Source organism: Bubalus kerabau, chromosome 16 (genome assembly GCF_029407905.1).
Source record: "Bubalus kerabau isolate K-KA32 ecotype Philippines breed swamp buffalo chromosome 16, PCC_UOA_SB_1v2, whole genome shotgun sequence".
NCBI lineage: Eukaryota > Metazoa > Chordata > Mammalia > Artiodactyla > Bovidae > Bubalus > Bubalus kerabau.
Window position 1 is genome coordinate 25405160 of NC_073639.1, and position 22859 is coordinate 25428018.

General features: G+C 37.4%; 1 non-coding gene across 1 annotated transcript; it reads left to right on the forward strand.

The window, feature by feature from the left end:
* Positions 1–13054: 13054 nt before the first annotated feature.
* TRNAF-AAA (transfer RNA phenylalanine (anticodon AAA)) lies at positions 13055–13126 on the forward strand. Its single transcript has one exon. It is a non-coding gene; the product is annotated as a tRNA-Phe (tRNA).
* Positions 13127–22859: the final 9733 nt, after the last annotated feature.

Genomic DNA, 22859 nt, shown 5'->3' on the forward strand with positions numbered 1-22859 from the left:
TAATTAATAATGGTAAAATTTAAATATTTCCTATACAGTGTGCCACATTATATGATTGGGTAGGGAACAGTTAAATACATCCACCCCCAAAAGTGCAAAAACACATAGATAACCATTCTCACAACTGTATAGAAGGAGTAGACGGTTATGACAGAGAAAAGAAAGAGTATAATGACAACTTAGAGGATACAGTTCAAATATCTGGACTGGAAAATTGATCTTGCTATAGATAAAGATTAAAAAGAAGCTACTAATTAGGAGAAGGTCTACCAAATGGTAAAAAGACTTCTGGGATAAGGAATATTCTTGCCAGCACACACATTTTTCCTCTCCATTAATTGAATTTTACAGAGATGCTCAGTGATTGCAGAATGGGGATTGATTTCAAATTTATATTATGAAGTATTTTGTATATACAGAATAGAGAGAATCATTAGTGAATATGCATATACCTTCCACCTAGCTACCCAACTGTCGACATTGGCCAAACTGCTCAAGGTATTTCTTAGTGAAGTATCTTAACAAATTACAGACATGATCATTTATATGTGAATATTTCAGTATGCATCTCTAAAATTAAGGACATTTTCTTGTATAATGACAAGCCCATTTGCATGGTAGCAAAATTAATAACGATTCTCTATTTTATCTAATAGTCCACTTATATCCCAGTTTCAGAATGGGTATTTTAGTGCTATTGCATCTTGATGTGTACTATGGAAAGTTGTGTTCAACCATCTTTCTTTCCATTATGAGAAGAGCAAGCCTCTGTTTCTTTTCTTCTTATTTTTTTGGTCACACAGCATGTGGGATCTTGGTTCCCCAACCAGGGATTGAACCCATGCTCCCTGTATTGGAGACATAGAGCCTTAACCACTGGACCACCAAGGAAGTCACAGCAAGCCTGTGTTTCTGATGGATGGCACTGATAGTGCTTTCTTAAAGAGGTGACTTGCTGTATCATGTACTTGAAAGCTGCTAGAGAGCAGATCATAAATGTTCTCACCACAAAAAAGAGATAATAATTATGTGACATGATAGAGGTATCACCCTGTTGTGATGGTAGCCATGTTGCTATATATCTATCTGTGTGTGTGTGTGAATGTATGCGAGTTTGTCATTTTAATAGTACACCTTAAATTTATATATTATATGTCAACTGTATTTCAATAAGGCTGGAGGAAAAAGAGCTGACTTAGCTGGAGGGTTGAAAGTCCTTAAGATGAAACCAGTGATGATATGAATGCACCTGCCCCTTCAGTAGGTGATCCCAGAAAGCAGGCTGTGGTCTCAATGGCCCAGTTTTGGAGCTTCCAACTTGAACGGGTGATCCCTGCTGACATTCATTCCCCTTATAAATTTATAAAGTGGCAGAAAATTACATTCCTCTTCCTGAAAATAAAGCCAAGCTACCTCTTTATAGGATAAAGAGAGACAAGAAACTTGCGACTTGTCTTTACTAAACTTCTGCCTTGTTTCCCTAATGCCACTGCTTTGAATATGCATCGTCTACCCTACTTTTGCTCAAAAATTAAGTACCAGTATGAGTAGAGAAGGGGAATATAGAGAATAACACACCAGCTGTTGTTGAAAATATTTCTAGGGGTTATGCTAATAATTTCAGAAATAGGAAAGTTATTGCTATTCCTACAGGTACTTTTAAAGATAAGACAGAGATTAGTGGATTCTATCCATCTTAAAATTATTTCCAAATGAAAATACAAGAAAAAAGCAGTGTTTACAAGTTCTGAGATCCTTTCTAGATATACTAGGTACAAAGTAGTGCTGAAATATTACATAATAAAAACCATTACAAAAGGGATCTATAGGAATTAATGTGTCATTGGTTGTCATTGTTCCTTCATGAAACAAAGAATGTTTTAAGGATAGTACTTGTTTTGTTCACTCTGAGTAAATGTAAATTCCTTAAAGAAAAGATACAACTCCCATGAACATGTTATCCTTTGTTGTTTGTATAAGCCAGTATCATTTTCCAAGTTCCTGAAAAGGATTCATGGGGGAGGAAAATGATTCAATCTTCTATGTAGCATTATTCAAATGGCATTCTTTCTGGGGAAGAGAGAAGAAAGTGTTGAAAACTGTTCCAAGGTTTGTTAGCTGTCCTATTTGAGCTAAGCAGTATTTACAAGCACTTTGTGCCTTCCTATCTGAGGTGCAGTGAGATATGCTTAAGAGGAGCATTGCAGTATATCCAAATTATACAGGTATAAGTAGTCTCAGAATTAGGAACATTTTCTTATATTGCTCTAATTCTTGCTGTCTGGTTATTTAGCACTCATCATTCCTGTCCACCACAACCACTTTCATTTTTTCAGCTCTTAGGAAGGTTGGTAGCTGATGGCTCAGAGCCAATAGACTGAGTGTTTGTGTCCCATTCCAAAATTCTCATGTTGAAACCCAACTCTCCAGTGCGATGATACTATGAGTGGGGCTTTTGAGAGGTAATTAGGATTGGATGAGGTCATGAGGATGGCTTCCGTACATGGGATTAGTGCCTTTATGAGAGTCCTCAGAAAGCTTGATTGCCCTCTCTGCTTTCCAGTATGGGAGGATACAATGAGACGTGGGCACTGTTAACCACAAACAGGGCTCTCACCCTGATGTCAGATTTCCTTCCTCCAGAATTATAAGCAGTGAATTTCTACTCTTCATAAACCACCCAGTCTACAGTACTCTGTTAGATCATCTCGAAATGACTAAGATATACTATAGAAATTAATTTTGCCCACAGGAATATAACGACCCTCCCTGGGGGATTACCCACATCCAATGTTTAGTTGATATGGGGTTCAAAAGTGCAGCCCCCTGTCTCAGGTAAGAAAACTCTGTAAAAGCATCTTAGTTTCAAAACTTCCTATGGTGTTGACTTCCTTTGGCACTACATCACAGATCAATTTTATTTCTGCCCAGTCCTTCCTCTTTCCCTCAAGTTGTTGCTTGTGAGGGCACTTCCCAATAACTTCCTCTACCCAAACACCTTTTTCAGAATTTGTTTCCAGGAAACACGGACTAAGACATCTCAGATAGAGAAATGAAGATTATGATTTTTTTTCAGTTTATTTCATTTGGTGCTAAGTCTATAATAGACTTAATAGAAACTCTCACACACACGTATACACATACGCACACACATGCATAAACAAATACATACCTTTTTAAAACTCTGAGAGCAAGTAGTGTCTCTAAGCATTTTGAGTATTTCAGAGAATGTTAAATATCCTCTGTATCATTTCATGCCTTCCTTCTTTTGGAAACAGAACCCCTGTGTGTTAGCATAGCACATGGCCATACAAATATGGTTTACATTTCTGTCTCCCATGCAGCTGGATGCAGCCATGTGGCTAATTTGTTGAAAAAGGAATATGAGCAGAAGTGATGCATGTTGTTAACATGCCACATGCTTGAAAGGAAATTGCTTATTCTTCAATTACTTTCTTTGCCCCTTCTATTACCTGGAAATAGTGATGGATGGAATACACTCTGAAGTTATATATAGAGGACAGCCATGCCATTCTGCCAACCTGGACCACTCATGTTGAGCCTGTTAGTTCAGAGAATAATAAATTTCTATCATATTAAAGCCACTGTGTTTTGGGGGCTCTTTTGACAGCAAGTTTCCCTGAACTTTTTACAACGGTATAGATTTGGGATGGGAAGAAGCTTGTGTCTTTTATGCTCTATTTTAATAGATCTTAATGAATGGAATTCTGGTAAGTATGTAATTTGCCTGCATATAACTACTATCCTGAACAAGTGGTCTGAAAATAAGACCTTTTGATTTACCAAGTCAGTATTTTCTAGTTATCTACAAAAATGTCAGTATTTTTAAATTAAATGTAAAAAAACAAGCAAAAAAAAAAAAAAAAAGGATCTACTAGTATACATGTACTGACATACATAATTAGGCATGTCTACAGGATAGTACCACGTTCTTGTTATGCTAACATGAGTGTTTATAACACATACTCCTTTCCATGTCCATGGGTTATATCAAGACTATTGGGGAATGACTGTGAAGGAAAGACCTGTCTTAAAATGTTTGTGGAGAAAGAAAAGGACTTCATTGAAATGTGGATCCTAATAATATGAAAAGAAGATAATAGATTGACAGGTTTGACCTAACAATAAGAAGGGATGTCAGAAGCTTTAGAAGGTGATATTAGCAGGGAATTTTATGCAATTCTGGAACATTTGCAAATGGCAGAGTTCCTGTATTTTGTTGCTGTTTTTTTCTGTAATAAAAACTGCGCTATATTTGGTGTTGTAGTTGCTTCTGAATTCTATGCTTGTGTGTGTATTGTGATGTATGGGGGTGTGTGTGTGTGTGTGTGTGTGTGTGTGAAAATGTTTAGAGGAAGGATCAGGAAAACTCCGTCATCTATGTTTTATTCCACAGCTGCAATTGGTAATATAGGAATTCCCAACAAGCAAACAAACCCAGCATCATTGTAAAGGAAAATAAAGTAGAGTGAAACATTGGAGTTCCTAAAATAAATGGGAACAGTTTAATCATATATCCAGCCTAGGAAGGCTGCAGTGATTATGGGGTTTAGATGGTAGGAATTTACTTCCTTTGTAACTGCATGATATTAAATATGATTTTGCTGTAAATTTTTCTAGTTATTGCCTGTTTCAAGTGATCCAGTGTGAATTCAGTAGTAAATGAAATATTTTTCCCCTAGTGTGATAATGATACTTTCATCTGATTTGAATTTTCCAGAAAAGACCTCCTACTCATAGGAGAAAACCATCTCAGTTAGCTCAAGAAAGTCAGGGAGAGAAGGGAAAAGCTGGACCAATTCTAGCTAATAAAACTGGATATGATCCTAAATGATCACCTAATTCACTTAATATTAGTGATTTCCCACTTTTCTTTTTCCTCTGACCCTAAGTACAGTAAGATGAGAGAAAGCATTTTATTCCATTCTCAGCTCTATTGCTGAGAAGAATTGACTTCTATAACCCAGGCTTTGTTTCATATTAAATCACTTGTTTTAGATTGAGATCATTTGATGGCTGATTAAGATTTAAGCATAGTATAAACCAATTGCTGGAATGCACATAAATGAAAAGTGCCAAAGATGGATTTTAAAACCAGGTCTTCCAGATTCCAACACCTTACCCTTCATTTGTTCTCACAACATATTGCATCATAAACAATTGCTACGTGGATAATTGATTAATTATGACCAGTATTAATATTATGTCATGCCAAAACTGAATTGGAGAAAATAATCCACTCTTTTCTCTGGGAAAATTCCAATTATGCTATTTATTTTATTTTTTGTTGAATTATAATTATCATACAATGCCATATTCATTTCAGGTATAAAACATAGTGATCCAATATTTAGATATATCACAAAAGAATCACCATGATAAGTCTAGTTACCATCTGTCAGTCCACAAAGTTTTTACAATATTATTGACTATATTTCCTATGCTGTACATAATATCCCTATGACATTTATTTTATAACTTCAAGTTTCTGCCTTTAATTTCCTTCACGTATTTCATCCATTCCATCCCCATATATGTCAATGGACACTTAGATTGCTTCCATATCTAGACTATCTTAAATAATGCTGCTGCAATGAACATAGGAGTACATATATCTTTTAAGACTGGTGTGTTTTGTTTTCTTTGGATAAATAATGCTGTTTTTAAGACTCTTTATCCTTATTATTTACCATTTTAATTATAAGGTATCTCAGTGTGTTTCTCTTTGGGTTCATCTTTCTTGGAAATTTCTGGGCTCCTTGGACCTGAGTGTCTGTTTCCTTCCCCAGAGTATGGAATGTTTCTGTCATTTTATTCTCAAATAATTTTCCTGACTTTCTTTCTTCTCCTTCTGGGACCCCTATTATCCTAATACTATTGCACCTGATATTGTCACAAAGGTCCCTCAAGGGATCTTTACTTGCTTTAATTCTTATTTATTTAGCTTCTATGTCTGGTTATTTTTCATTGCCTTGTCTTCCAGCTCAGTGATTCATGCTTCCATTTCACTTACTCTGCTGTTGAACCCTTCTAGGGTATTTTTCGGTTATAACTTCTGTTTGGTAGTTATATTTTCTACCTCTTTACTAAAGTTCTTGGTGTGTTCATCCATTCTTCTCCCCAGATTGGTGAGCATCTTTATGACCACTACTTTGAATTTTTAATCATGTAAGTTGCTCATTTCCATTTTATTAAGGTTTTTTTCCCAGAGGTTTGCCCTATTCTTTAGTTTGAAACATATTCATCTATATTTCATCCATCCCTCCACATGTTTGTCTACCGATGCTAGGAGAAATGTCTCTCTCGCTCATTCTTAAATAAGCATTCTTGAGTAGGTGCTGTTCCGTGTGGCACAGAAGTACAATTTTCCCTGACAACCAGAGTCAGATACTCTAAGGATGGCCTTTGGGTAGGATATAGGCACCTGCCAGAGGTACTAGGACTACAGCTGCTGCACAGGGAGGGCAAGACTCGAGACACTCGCCTGTTTCAGTTGCAGCTTGTCTGCAGTGCAGGGAGGCCGGGGCCTGGGACACTGCCCGGGCCAGTTGCACCTCCAGTGTGGCTTGGGGTAGGTGTGGAGCAGGGTGCTCACTCTGGCCCAGTAACAATATGGGGTGGGTGGAGCCTGACCTCTGGTACTAGCAAGCTAGAGAAAGGGCACCAAAAATGGCACCCCACAGCACTGTCACATATAGGTTAAGATGAGACTGCAGAGATGTCTTCACCAACACTTCCATCTCCAGATAAAGTCCCAGCAGCTTCCTGCCTCTCTGGCAGAAGCTTTAAAACTGAGAACTGTGTCTTCCTCACTTATTGCCTAGGCATTTTTCAGTTTGTTGCTTTTGTGCTAGCTCTCAGGGCGCTTGGTTTTGCCCTAGATTTCAGGGCAAAGGGAAAAAGCAGGATCTCCATTTCTTCCATTTCTATGATTCTTCTGGCTTTAATCCCCTTTGATTTTCAACATCAGAAGTGTTGGGATCTTGTCTTTCTGGTGCCAGCTCCCAGTGGTGGGGTGCCTAATGTGAGGCTCAGTCCTTTCACCCCTCCAGGGGGAGTTCTATATTTTGGATTCCTTCCCAGTTGTATGGCCGCTGTGTCTGGGTGGGGTCCTGGGCAAGGCCGTATCTCTACCTCTTCTACCCTCCTCAATGCATCTCTCTGCATTTTGTTGTAGAGGTGCTGTTCATCTAGTTCTCAGGTCCTTTCCAGAAGAAAATTACTCCATACATAGCTGCAAATTTTTTGTGTCCATGCAAGGAGGTGAGTTCAGTGTCTTCCTTGGCTGCAATCGTGAACACCCCTCTCTCCAGTTATGTTCTTTCAGTGAGCTTTGTATTAGATAGTTATTATTTCTCAGAGCTTAAAGTAGTGATTTTGAGGTGTATCTATAATACTTCAGTGACAGTAAACTCCTCAAAACTTATATGTGAAATAACCAGAGTTTCGGTTCCCATGATAAGGCCATTTAGTTATCAAAGAATTAACATATTTATGGAAGTTGTTTATTAAAAGTCAGTTTCACCCAAAATAAAATATGGCAAAATCGTTGAAACACATTTAGTTATAAATGTTTTCACTCAGCTCTAATTCACAATTATAAAAAACAGCAACTTTAATTTCTGAAAATAAAGCTAAGAATTCCAGTTCTACTGCTAACAGAGTGGTACCTGGTTGATAAATAAGCTGAGATTTTCAGCATCTAAAATTTCACATCTCACATTACACTTCTCTCTGCCTTTATATCAAGTTTAAACAACTTTTATTTTTAAAATATCCTCTACTTTTTCCCTCCTACAGTTCTTCTCACATTTCAGCCCACTCTTTATCTCATCCCCTCTACTTTATGAAAGTATATTTTTTTCATTGGGTTTTTCCTTGGTTAAAAGTAAACATTCTCGCTTCATTAACTCATCTTCACTGACATTTCATTTACACGTTTGCCCCAGTAACTACTTTTGTCTGTAAACCTCTCCTCAAATATCTGAATTATTGTGACATTTTGGACTAATCATAAACATTAGGATGCTTCAGAATGACCCTCAGTTGCACCTAATATTAAACTTCTTTTAAAAATTGAATATGATAACATGATCTTAATAACAGTGTTTAGTGAGTCAATAATTATAAAAAGTGTGATCAGTGTTTATTAAAGTCTTTGTAATTTGCTTATGTAAAATGGAGATTAAGTCATCAAGATGTTGACTTCAAGATTGAAAATGGACTTGCTTAGGTTGTGAAGAGAATCAAATGAGATAATGTAGATAAAGGTTATTGTATAATTTTATATGTATGGTATTAATAATAGTCTAAAATATTTAATCAGATTTTCTAAGTGAAGAATAGCTCTCCATATAGTAAAGAATTCAAAAAGGCAAGCTATTACCAGTCTCATCATAGCTGTGAATTTGCTCGCTTATTCTGAGTAGCCTTTTTTAAAAAATAAGAAGGAAATTTGTAAGGACTTCTTTTTCTACTCATAGACTCAAGGAACACTCCTGTTCTATTTTCTGGTATAATCTTGCTACTTACTACCTGCACAAACGAGTCCTGCTTCAGTGAACTAGTTACATCTTTCTTGCAGTTTACCTTTATATATAAGTAAGAGAGGGACTTTTCAGATGGTGCCAGCGGTAAAGGCAAATCCTGTGGAGGGAGGAGCCTGGTAGGCTGCAGTCCATGGGGTCGTGAAGAGTCGGACACAACTGAGCGGCTTCACTTTCACTTTTCACTTTCATGCTTTGGAGAAGGAAATGGCAACCCACTCCAGTGTTCTTGCCTGGAGAATCCCAGGGACGGGAGAGCCTGGTGGGCTGCCCTATGGGGTCGCACAGAGTCGGACACGACTGAAGCGGCTTAGCAGCGCAGCAGCAGCAGTAAAGAACCCGCCTGCCAATGCAGGAGACGTAAGAGATCCAGGTTTGATCCCTGGATCAGGAAGATCCCCTGGAGGAGGATATGGCAACTCACCCCAGTATTCTTGCCTGGAGAATCACATGGACAGAGGCACCAGCAGGCTAAAGTCCACAGGGTCACAAAGAGTTGGACCCGACTGAAGTGACTTAGCACGCATGCATAAATAAAGGTTTTTGGACCTAACTGTAAGATTGTAAACTTGCATCACTTACATTCCACTAATTAACTAATGCCCTAATCATGATTTTATACAATGATCTTTTTAAGTTTGCATTTTGAGTGTAAAATAATTTTGTTGGCTGATCTTTAAGTCAGATAAATTCATAAGGCACCTTGCTTGAAATCAAATCAAATTTTTCCTCTAACCTGACTTCCTTACAAGTGTCCAATCTTTTATAGAGAACCAATGTAATTTTGTTAAGTAGGCATATAATCATTTTGAAAAAATTTAACGAATTTGTAGTTTATTAAGGATATATTCTGGAGAAAGCAATGGCACCCCACTCCAGTACTCTTGCCTGGAAACTTGTATGGATGGAGGAGCCTGGTAGGCTGCAGTCCATGGGGTTGCGGAGAGTCTGACACGACTGAGCGACTTCACTTTCACTTTTCACTTTCATGCATTGGAGAAGGAAATGGCAACCCACTCCAGTGTTCTTGCATGGAGAATCCCAGGGACAGGGGAGCCTGGTGGGCTTCCGTCTGTGGGGTTGCACAGAGTCAGACACGACTGAAGTGACTTAGCAAGGATATATTCTAAGGTAAGAAATGTGTGGAAACTCTTCTATAAAAAATATTTTTTCAATTATTTAAACTATATTAACTGGCATTTTGATAAAAATTTATGACATTTTTATGAGACTGTCATTTGAGCTTTTTACTACTTTCTTTGCAATTGAAAGCAGAATGGTAATATATTGATTTAAACTTCACATAAATGCTTATTTTTCATTTTGTATTGTTTTAGAAACATAGTGTGGCAGTTATTATTAGATTTGCCTAATATTTGCACATTTTAAAACCAGGTTTGGACAGTAGTACCAATAGCTGAATTATTTTCATTCTTTGATTTTGACTTGGTTTACTGTGGGTCAAGAGTACTTTAATTTGGCTAAGATGCCCTTTCAGAGTGTTCTGCCAAGAGGTTAAAAAGCCTCTAGCATAGTACAGTATAAATAAGTTACACTATCCAACATCGCAGTTCTTTGAAAAGTGCATATGATTTATTCACGCAATAAAAATTTCTTAGCACCTTTTATTCATAAGGTATTGTGCTAGGCAATAATAAAATGGTGGGCTGCATAATACTCCTCTCTTTATTTCTCATATTTATTGTAGTGTCTAACATGCAATAAATGCTTAAATGAGAAAAGTACAATTTAAGAAATGAAACACTAAATAAATAAAATGTTAACTATTAAAATGTAGTTCAACTTCTCATCATGATTTTAGCATATAGACTAGAAGAAATTCATTTAAACAAATAATTTCACTCCAGGGAGATACATTGTAATAAGTGAATGGGTAAATGCTAATAGGAATGTTAAGTAGCTCAATCCAACAATTGAATTTTAAGTTCTGTTTTAGGTAACAGAAGCCCCAAATTATTAGAGTATTACTTGATACAGATATTTATTGTTTATCTCACATTGATAGAGGTCTGGAGATAGATAGTCCAGGGCTAGCATGTTGGCTGTGTCTCCCTCAGAGGCCTGGACTCATTCCATCTCTTCACAGCAAGGCACAGTACCGTCCTTCATCCCAAGTCTTTGTTAGAGTACCAATAACCCCATTCTTGTTGCCAACATCATACCAGTGTTCCAGCTATCAAAGAAGGCAGAAGGGTCAAAGATAGTGCATCAATCGTCATTTTAGAAAGGCTCCCTTAAGCTTTTAAATGACAGTCTAGCCTATATCTCATTGCCCCAAATTTCATTTATAAACTCCTAGCTTCAAATATGTTTGGTAGAAAATATAGTGTCTATATCAAGCTGGCATGTGCCTGGCTTAAAAAAAAACAAAAAAGATTGTACTTCTATGAAAGAAGAAAATGACAAGTCACTGCCAAATAAACAACAACAACAACAACAACAAAATAAATTTCTCTAGAGCATGTAACATCTGACCTGAATTTTCAAGCAACACAAACTCAGGCAGTCCATCGGTGGGATGGTACAGAGAGAAGACAGAGTAATCTAATACAGAATTTGCAGGGGTAGAGCAGTGAAACACACTGTGCTATGCTACATTATATTAAACTTCTTCTGTACTATTGGAAATACTGATGGATTTTACAGCTAACTTACCTTTGTTTTGAGCAGAAAAATAATAAAAACAGAATAGTGAATTAGAATGAAGAGACTACAGGTGAAATCACTGAGATATCATTATAATAATTCAGTTATAAAAATATTGCCAATTATAATGAGGAGCTAAATATCTGAAAATGATATATAGATATGTATAGAAAGGATTGGATAACAGATTGGGTGTGGGACTGAAGGGAGAGAAGTGTCAAGCATTAGTCAGGAGTTTCTAACTTGGGTACCCAGGAGGAATAACTGAGATCAGAAATGCAATGCAATATGATAAGCAGGTTTCATATAATAAATACATCAATTTTGGAGTTTTAAGTATAAACTGTCTATGAAGCACATATATTTGTGAATGAGTGCAAAGTTTAAGAGAAATATATGAACTGATGATACTGTTTACATAAATATAAAGAACCAAAATAGTCCACTATTATTGAAAATCTCATTTGTATTTTGGTCCCCTTAAAATTGCATATGTCACTACCTCAAATATAGGAAGCTAAGTATAAAATTCTTCTTCTGTGTGACAGGTGGACACTCTACCTTTTATAGAAATGAGGTGTAAGAAATAAAAGGTATATGATAACATTTGAATGAAATACTGTATACTCTAATGTTAGAGGTTCAAACATATTTTCAGTTACCATTATTTGATATTTTAAATGGTAAAGAGAGAAAGGATTCAATTATGGCATTATCTAGGAATCATGATGAATGAATATACACATATACCTAAAACACATCAATTAAAAACACTCTGATAGATATAGACAGATTCTCTTTGGGGGGACTACTAGCTGGTTTAAGAAAAAGTATTGAAACCCTCTCTATGAACTATTACTTCTTAGTTATGTACTTTTCTCTTGACTTCCTACTTTTGCATTTCAATCCCCAGTGATTAACAGAATATATATATATATATATATATATATATATTCCACTTCAGCTTCTTCAGCATTGGTGTTTGTGACATAGACTTGAATTACTGTGATTTTTGAATGGTTTGACTTGAAGATGAACCAAGTTCATTCTGTCACTTTTGAGATTGCACCCAGGTACTGCATTTTGGACTCTTTTGTTGACTATGAGGGCTACTCCATTTCTTGGAAGAGATTCTTGCACCAGAAGTAGATATAATGGTCATCTGAATTAACTTCACCTATTCCTGTCCATTTTATTTCACTGATTGCTAAGATATTGGTGTTTACTCTTGCCATCTCCTGCTTAACCACATTCAATTTACCTTGATTCATGGGCCTAAAAAGCAGGTTCCTATGCAATACTGTTCTTTACAGCACAAGATCTTACTTTCATTACCAGACACATCCACAACTGAGAATCATTTCTGCTTTGGCCCAGCCACTTCATTCTTTCTAGAACTAATAGCAGCTGTCCTCTGCTCATCCCCAGTAACATATTGGATCCCTTCTGACCTGGGGGACTCATCGTTTGGTGTCATATCTTTTTTCCTTTTTATACAGTTCATGGGGTTCTCATGGCAAGTATACTGGGGTGGTTTGTCATTTCCTCCTCCATTGGATCACATATAAGCAGAGCACATCATGCAAAATGCCAGGCTGGATGAGTTACAAGCTGAAATCAATATTGTCAGGAGAAATAGCAACAACCTCAGACATGCAGATGATACTACCCTAATGGCAGAAAGCAAAAAGGAGCTTAATAGTCTCTTAAAACTGAAAGTGGAGTCTCTCAGACATGTCCAGCTCTTTGTGACCCCATTGACTGTAGCCTGCCAGGCTCTTCCATCTATGGGGTTTTCAAGGTAAGAATACTGGAGGACTTCCCTGGTGGCTCAGATGGTAAAGCATCTGCCTAAAATGCAGGAGACCCAGGTTCAGTCCCTGGGTTGGGAAGATCTACTGGAGAAGGAAATGGCAACCCACTCCAGTATTCTTGCCTGGAAAATCCCATAGACGGAGGAGCCTGGTAGGCTACGGTCCATGGGATCACAAAAAGTTTGACACAACTGAGCCACTTCACTTCACTTCACTTCTCCAGGTGATCTTCCCAAGCCAGGGATTGAACCTGGGTCTCCCGCATTGCAGGCAGACTCCTTACTGTATGAGCCACCAGGGAAACCCAAAGAATTTGTTGATGAGGGTGAAAGATGAGAATAAAAAGCTGATTAAAACTCAACATCCCAAAAACAAGGATCATGGCATCTGGTCCCATCACTTCATGGCAAATAGGAGACAATGTGGAAGCAGTGACAGATTTCCTCTTCTTGGGCTCTGAAATCACTATGTATGGTGACTGCTATCAAGAAATTAGAAGATGATTGCTTCTTGGCAGGAATGCTATGACAGCCTAGACAATGTGTTAAAGAGCTAAGACATCACTTTGCCTACAAAGGTTCAAATAGTCAAGGTGGTAGTCTTTCCAGTAGTCATGTACTGATGTGAGATCTGGACCATAAAGAAGGCAGAATGCCGAAGAATTAACACTTTTGAACTGTGATGCTGGAGAAGACTCCTGAGAGTCCCTTGGACAGTCAGTAGATTAAACCAGTCAATCTTAAAGGAAGTCAATCATGAATACTCATGGAAGGACTGATGCTGTAGCTGAAGCTCTAATACTATGTTCACAGAGACAACTCATTGGAAAAGACCCTGATGCTGGGAAAGATTGAAGGCAGAAGGAGAAGACAGCAACAGAGGATGAGATGGCTGGAATGCATCACCGATTCAATGGACATGAACTTGGGCAAATTCCGGGAGATGGTGAGGGAAAGTGAAGCCTGACATGCTGCAGTACATGAGATTGCAAAGAGTCAGACACAACTTGGCAACAGACTACCAACAACATGCACTTATCTCAAGGTCAAAATATGTCAACTGAAGAGAATCTTGAAAGGAGAATTGAGGGGAGATGGGAAAGACTAGAGATCTCTTCAAGAAAATTAGAGATACAAAGGGAACGTTTCATGCAAAGATGTGCTCAATAAAGGACAGAAATGATATGGACCTAACAGAAGCATAAGATATTAAGAAGAGGTGGCAAGAATACACAGAAGAACTGTACAAAAAAGATCTTCAGGATCCAGATAATGACAATGGTGTGATCATTCACCTAGAGCCAGATATCCTGGAATGTGAAGTCAAGTGGGCCTTAGGAAGCATCACTATGAACAAAGCTAGTGGATATGATGGAATTCCAGTTGAGCTATTCCAAATCCTGAAAGATGATACTATGAAAGTATTGCACTCAGTATGCCAGCAAATTTGGAAAACTCAGCAGTGTCCACAGGACTGGAAAAGGTCAATTTTCATTCCAATCCCAAAGAAAGGCAATGCCAAAGAATGCTCAAACTACCACACAATTGCACTCATCTCACACGCTACTAAAGCAATGCTCAAAATTCTCCAAGCCAGGCTTCAGCAATACATGAATCGTGAACTTCCAGACGTTCAAGCTGGTTTTAGAAAAGGCAGAGGAACCAGAGATCAAATTGCCAACAAATGCTGGATCATAGAAAAAGCAAGAGAGTTCCAGAAAAACATCTATTTCTGCTTTATTGACTGTGCCAAAGCCTTTGACTGTGTGGATCACAATAAACTGTGGAAAATTCTGAAAGAGATGGGAATACCAGACCACCTGACCTGCCTCTTGAGAAATTTGTATGCAGGTCAGGAAGCAACAGTTACAACTGGACATGGAACAACAGACTGGTTCCAAATAGGAAAAGGAGTATGTCAAGGCTGTATATTGTCACCTTGCTTATTTAACTTCTATGCAGAGTACATCATGAGAAACGCTGGGCTGGAAGAAACAGAAGCTGGAATCAAGATTGCTGGGAGAAATATCAATAACCTCAGATATGCAGATGACACCAGCCTTATGGCAGAAAGTGAAGAGGAACTTTAAAAAGCCTCTTGATGAAAGTGAAAGAGGAGAGTGAAAAAGTTGGCTTAAAACTCAATATTCAGAAAATGAAGATCATGGCATCTGGTCCCATCACTTCATGGTAAATAGATGGGGAAACAGTGGAAACAGTGGCAGACTTCATTGTTTTGGGCTCCAAAATCACAGCAGATGGTGATTGCACCCGTGAAATTAAATGACGCTTACTCCTTGGAAGGAAAGTTATGACCAACCTGCTGCTGCTGCTGCTAAGTCGCTTCAGTCATGTCCGACTCTGTGTGACCCCATAGATGGCAGCCACCAGGTCCCGCCGTCCTGGGATTCTCCAGGCAAGAACAAACCTAGATAGCATACTAAAAAGCAGAGATATTACTTTGCCAACAAAGGTCCGTCTAGTCAATGCTATGGTTTTTCCAATAGTCATGTATGGATGTGAGAGTTGGACTGTGAAGAAAGCTGAGTGCCGAAGAATTGATGGTTTTGAACTGTGATGTTGGAGAAGACTCTTGAGAGTCCCTTAGACAGCAGGGAGATCCAACCAGTCCATCCTAAAGGAGTTCAGTCCTGTGTATTCATTGGAAGGTCTGATGCTGAGGCTGAAACTCCAATACTTTGGCCACCTCATGCGAAGAGTTGACTCATGGAAAAGACCCTGATGCTGGGAGGGATTGGGGGTAAGAGGAGAAGGGGACAACAGAGGATGAGATGGCTGGATGGCATCACCGACTTGATGGACATGAGTTTGGGTAAACTCCGGGAGTTGGTGATGGACAGGGAGGCCTGGCGTGCTGCAATTCACAGGGTCGCAAAGAGTCGGACACGACCGAGTGACTGAACTCAACTGATTCATTAATGAGTTTGTTAAGTAAGAATAAAAAATCAAACAAAAACTATCAAATACAAATTAATGTAAATATTATTTTAGTAAAGAATTTGTAAATCATATAGCCAAATTGTAGAACAGATGTCATTTAAACAGCTTCTTTAAAATCATCTGACTTAAGACCCCTGTTTAATGTCTATTTCTAAAATATCTAACTTCTTAGATTTCAGGGTCTTAATGAGAGTTGGAGAAGGCAATGGCACCCCACTCCAGTACTCTTGCCTAGAAAATCCCATGGATGGAGAAGCCTGGTAGGCTGCAATCCATGGGGTCACTAGAGTCGGACACGACTGAGCGACTTCACTTTCACTTTTCATGCATTGGAGAAGGAAATGGCAACCCACTCCAGTGTTCTTGCCTGGAGAATCCCAGGGATGGGGAAGCCTGGTGGGCCACCGTCTATGGGGTCGCACAGAGTCGGACACAACTGAAGCGACTTAGCAGCAGCAGCAATGAGAGTTAGATGATTTATAGCCACTTATTAAACATAAGTAAAATTCCTCTCTTTTCAATTTTAATTAAAATCTTAAAAATGTAAAATTTCTTAACTTACAATAAGCTCTCTTTGCTTCTACTATTCCTTTGGTTAAAAAAACTTTATTGTTGACCTTGCTGTATCCCTGTTAGCCAGTGGAAAGTATATTCTGTAAAAGCAAAGTTATTTACTTAAAGTTGTTTCAGCTAATCTGAGATAATAAGTATGATAAATCACATTTTCATAAATAGAAACAATTCAATTCATAACAAAATGGCTCTGAATATATTTGAGGAATTTTGTAACCTATGTAATTTCTTGTTTGATATGCAGATATATAAGAACTTGCTTCAGTATTAAAATTTTCACTTTCTAGGACACTTTCACTTCATTCCCAGAAGAAAGAAAAATGAAGATTTAATATATGAGTATATTTTATTTTATTGGTCTTGGCTTTATTGTGCTTCAGAATTACTGTGTTTTTTATAAACTAGAGATTTGTAACAACCCTTTCTCAAGCAAGTCTATTGGCACCATTTTTTCAATAGCATTTGCTCACTTCATATCTCTGTCACAGTTTGATAATTCTCACAATATTTCACGCTTTTTCGTTATTATTGTATTTATCATGGTGATCTTTGATATACATATTATGTTGTAATTGTTTTGATTTTTTTTAGCAATAGCATATTTTTAAAAGATGTACATTATTTTTAAGGCATAATGTTACTGTATAATAGATTACATTATAGTGTGTACGTAGCTGTTCACTAAGAAACCAAAAATCCTTGAGTAACTCACTTTATTTTTATATTCACTTTATTATGTTGTCCTGGAGCCAAACTTGGAGTATCATCAACATATGTCGGTATTGTCAAATATTTGTCTTTTTTCAAAAAATGGCAAAATGAAAATTGTAGAAACAAGTTATCTCTTGGGCAGTTTCCTCTTATCAACAATAAGTAAATCAATATAAGAACTGAATGATCTCTTATGAAATTACCAGTTTACTTTTAAAAAGTAAGACCAATTTTTATTCTGTTGTTATTTTTGTAACAATGTATATAAATGTGTTTTATTTTTACTAAATTATAGCTGTGAAATCAACTCAATAGACTTCTTTATACACTTGTAAACTTACTGCTGCTGCTGCTGCTAAGTCACTTCACTAGTGTCTGACTCTGTGTGACCCCATAGACAGCAGCCACCAGGCTCCCCCATCCCTGGGATTCTCCAGGCAACAACACTGGAGTGGGTTGCCATTTCCTTCTCCAATGCAGGAAAGTGAAAAGTGAAAGTGAAGTCACTCAGTTGTGTCCGACTCTTCGCGACCCCATGGACTGCAGCCTACCAGGCTCCTCCATCCATGGGATTTTTCAGGCAAGAGTACTGGAGTGGGGTGCCATTACCTTCTCCATGTAAACTTACTAGTAGCTTTAATAGGAGTAACAGCTGAAGAAATTCCCATAAATGAAAGGAACATTTTAAGAAATATACTAAGCTTTATGTTCAACTGTTTTCAGGATAATGTTCACAATAAAATTGGAAGAAGAGAGTATGAATTTCCCTAAACATAGAGATTGTGTCATTATTCCCATAATGTTAATAATTTTTAAATTAAATTAATACAATGTGACATATAGTGAGTACAGGAGAAACCTTAAGAAATCCATTAGATTTAAAATCAGTTTTGTAAAAATGTGTTCTCTCTTAAAGTTTAAAATATCTGTCTCTTAAAGGCTATTAAAACTTTTTCTTCTTGCTATTTAAGTTATAGAGACACATAAAGTTGTTACTTGGCTTTCTATTCAGAGTGATAACTGAATGCATTTCTATAGATCTCCTCCTTTCAAAATTATATCGATATGATGAAAGTAATATTCAAATAAAATAGCTCCCTGACATCTCTGGGACTCAGAAAAGTTTCATAGACTAGAAACATTTAGGAAGTTGTGTAAAATGGAAAAGATAGATTGGAGGGGTTGAGAAGTGGAATTCCATACCTCTGTTTCTCTATGAAATTTCCATAGTTACTCTCTTCATCAACTTAGTGGTAATTTCTTTTGATTTTTCAGTTTTGTTCATGTTCCCCTTTTGGAAACTGCTGGCATTTCCCTGTGTTTTTTTCTCCTCTTACAGTTGTGCCTTATTTTGTTTTCTTAGATAGTAACTTTAAAACATTTGTTAATTTTAGTTGGCTTGGCAAGTACAGGGGAGCTAATATAAAGGGCAGATAATGGGTGTGGCATTGGGAATAAATACATTAGATCAGTTAGCAGTAGCCTATCACCTCTTATTCTTAAAATAAAAGAAAGGAAAAACCTGACATAATAAAAACAGATCTATATACATACACCAAAATTATCACCTCACTCCTGTTGCTCTAAATCATCTTGATCACTGATAAGGCTACTCTAGCTTTTTAAAAAACAGAATTATCATAGATTTTAATAACATTTTTAATTAATCCTTAAAGATTGCATATATTTTTGCTATTAAGACTTTATATCCATTATTCTTTAGACATAGTTGAAAACACCTTCTGAATTTTCTTCAAGGGGATTGTCCTAATCATAGTTTCTAATCTTCCTTCTTATCTTGTTAATTAATACAATTTTATTAAGACATCTATTTTATCAAATATCCAATTGAATTTATTGTTTCTCCTTATTAGTGCAACACATGCTTTGGAGATTATCTTATTTCATTGGCTTTTTGAAAAATAAAGTGCTAATTTGCAGTTACCTAACATCTAAATATTTCTTTAGTACCATGAGTTCTCTGTAAAATCTTTATTCCCAACCATTTTACCCTGTTGCATTAGCTAATTCTACAAGTAGTTTTTGAAAGGTTATATGCTCTGCATCTATTATTACAGTTTTGAGTTGGAAAGTAATCACTTAACTGAATGGTAGTTTGGCTGATGGAGATTTATAGAACCATAATCTTTCCCTATTTCAAACAACATCTCTTCTTTTACATTTAGTTTTGTAGATGTGTGATTTTATTCCATTTTTTAGCAGTTGAAAAAAAAATTGGTCCATTTCAGTTCAGTTCAGTCGCTCAGTCATGTCTGACTCTTTGTGACCCCATGGACTGCAGCACACCAGGCCTCCCTGTCCATCACCAACTCCTGGAGTTTACTCAAACTCATGTCCATCGAGTTGGTGATGCCATCCAGCCATCTCATCCTCTGTCATCCTCTTCTCCTCCTCTGTCATCCTCTTTTCCTCCTGCCTTCAATCTTTCGCAGCATCAGGGTCTTTTCCAATGAGTCAGTTCTTCACATCAGGTGTCCAAAGTGTTGAAGTTTCAGCTTCAGTATCAGTCCTTCCAATGGACATGCAGGACTATTTCCTTTAGGACGGACTGGTTGGATCTCCTTGCAGTCGAAGAGACACTCAAGAGTTTTCTCCAACACAACTTTGAGTTTTCTCAAAAGCATCAATTCTTTGGCCTTCAGTTTTCTTTATGGTCCAATTCTCACATCCATAAATGGCTGCTGGAAAAACCATAGCTTTGACTAGATGGACCTTTGTTGGTAAAGTAATGTCTCTGCTTTTAAATATGCTGTCTAGGTTGGTCAGAGCTTTTCTTCCAAGGAGCAACCATCTTTTAATTTCATGGCTGCAGTTTTTTTATTTCATCATCTGCAGTGATTTTGGAGGCCCCCCAAATGAAGTTTGTCACTGTTTCCATTGTTTCCCCACTTATTTGCCATGAAGTGATGGGACCAGATGCTATGATCTTCATTTTCTGAATGTTGAGTTTTAAGCCAACTTTTTCACTCTCCTCTTTCAGTTTCATCAAGAGGCTCTTTAGTTCTTTACTTTCTGCCATAAGGGTGGTGTCATCTGCATCTCTGAGGTAATTGATACTTCTCCCTGATTCTAGATTATGTATCATCCAGTCCAGCATTTCACATGATGTACTCTGCATATAAGTTAAATAAGCAGGGTGACAATATACAGCCATGATGTGGTCCTCTCCCAATTCGGAACCAGTCTGTTGTGCCATGTCCAGTTCTAACTGCTTCTTCTTGACCTGCATATAGATTTCTCAGGGGATTGGTAAGGTGGTCTGGTATTCCCATCTCTTGAAGCATTTTCCACAGTTTGTTGTGATCCACACAGTCAAAGGCTTTGGCATAGTCAGTAAAGCAGAAGTAGATGTCTTTCTGGAACTCTCTTGCTTTTTCAAAGATCCAACATATGTTGGCAATTTGATCTTTGGTTCCTCTGCCTTTTCTAAATCCAGCTTGAACATCTGGAAGTTCACAGTTCATGTACTGTTGAAGACTGGCTTGGAGAATTTTGAGCATTACTTTGCTGGTGTGTGAGATGAGTGCAATTGTGTGGTTATTTGAAAATTCTTTGTCATTGCCTTTCTTTGGGATTGGAATAAAACGGACCTTTTTGAGTCCTGTGGCCACTGCTGAGTTTTTCAAATTTGCTGGCATATTGAGTATAGCGCTTTCACAGCATCATCTTTTAGATTTGAAATAGCTCAATTGGAATTCCATCACCTCCACTAGCTTTGCTTGTGGTGATGCTTCCTAAGGCCCACTTGACTTCGCATTCCAGGATGTCTGGCCCTAAGTGAGTGGTCACACCATCATGGTTATCTGGGTCATGAAGACCATTTTTGTATAGTTCTGTATATTCTTTCCACCTCTTCTTAATATCTTCTGCTTCTGTTTGGCTCATACTATTTCTGTCCTTTATTGAGCCCATCTTTACATGAAATGTTCCCTTGGTATCTGTAATTTTCTTGAAGAGATCTCTAGTCTTTCCCATTCTATTGTTTTCCTCTCTCTTTGCACTGATCACTGAGGAAGGCTTTCTTATCTCTTCTTACTAAACTTTGGAACTCTGTATTCAAATGGCTATATCTTTCCTTTTCTCCTTTGCCTTTAGCTTGTCTTCTTTTCTCAGCTATTTGTAAGGCCTCCTCAGACAACCATTTTGCATTTTGCATTTCTTTTTCTTGGGGATGATCTTGATCACTGTCTCCTGTACAATATCACAAACCTCCATCCATAGTTCTTCAGGTACTCTCTGTACATATATAATCACTTGAATCTAATTGGCCCTTCTGCTGTATAATCATAAGGGATTTAATTTAGGTCATACATGGATGGTCTAGTGGTTTTCCCTACTTTCTTTAAGGCTGAATTTTTCAATAAGGAGTTCATGATCTGAGCCACAGTCAGCTCATGATCTTGTTTTTGCTGACTAAATAGAGCTTTTCCATCTTAAGCTGCAAAGAATATAATCAATCTGATTTCGGTGTTGACCATCTGGTGATGTCCATGTGCAGAGTCTTCTCTTCTGTTGTTGGAAGAAGGTGTTTTCTGTGACCAGTGCATTCTCTTGGCAAAACTCTGTTAACCTTTGCCCTACTTCATTCTGTACTCCAAGGCCAAATTTGCTTGTTACTCCAGGTGTCTCTTGACTTCGCACTTTTGCATTCCAGTCCAAAAATCTGTCCAGAATTCTGCAAAATTTTAAAATTTAACTTTGAAATAAAACTCTTCATCTGAATTTATTTTGTTAATTTTCATTCAAAAATTCTTTTTGAAACTCAGTGGTCCCATTAAATATGCATATTCTAGTGGATTCTTTAATGCAGTGAACATTTCTAGTATTACTTCTTGAATTATTGCTTCTTCATCCATGTTGTTGTTACTCTCTGGAGTTTCTTAATGCACGTGTATACTATACCACAAGTCATGTGGGATATTGGTTCCCCTACCAGGGATCAAACCTTTCCCCTCTCCAGTGGAAACACAGAGTGTTAACCACTGGGCCACCAAGAGTCCCACCTGGAAGTGTTGTGATCTCCTTATTTCTTTTCATAGGTACTTATCCCTTTTAAATATCTTCTCTGCTTGGAAAAATTTCTTTAACTTAGTTTTCCAAAATGCCATAGTTAAATATTTGTTTCATTTGCCTGAATATTTGCCTGGAATCTTTGTGCTAAACCAAATATTTACTTTGGACTAAATATTAGAGCATTTGTGTATCCTCTGTAGCTGTGTTTCCTTCCTATTCATCATCTTATCATCCTGGATCCATTAGGTTAAAATGTTGAGCAAACTGTATTTCTTTCCATTCACAGAATTGCAGGGCAATTGGTTGGAAGGTAGTGTGTGAAAAAAAATATTCTTATTTGCTTTCAAGTTGCCCTGTGCAAATACTGCACAGCGACCCAGCTCACTCTGCTTGTACCTACAACTTTACAGTCAGAAGTCGTCATTGGACCACATGTGTGGGTAGGGGTCACTCTCTAGTGTCCAATGCTATTACAGACTGTTTCCCTAAGATTATATATATTTATACACACACACACACACACACACACAATT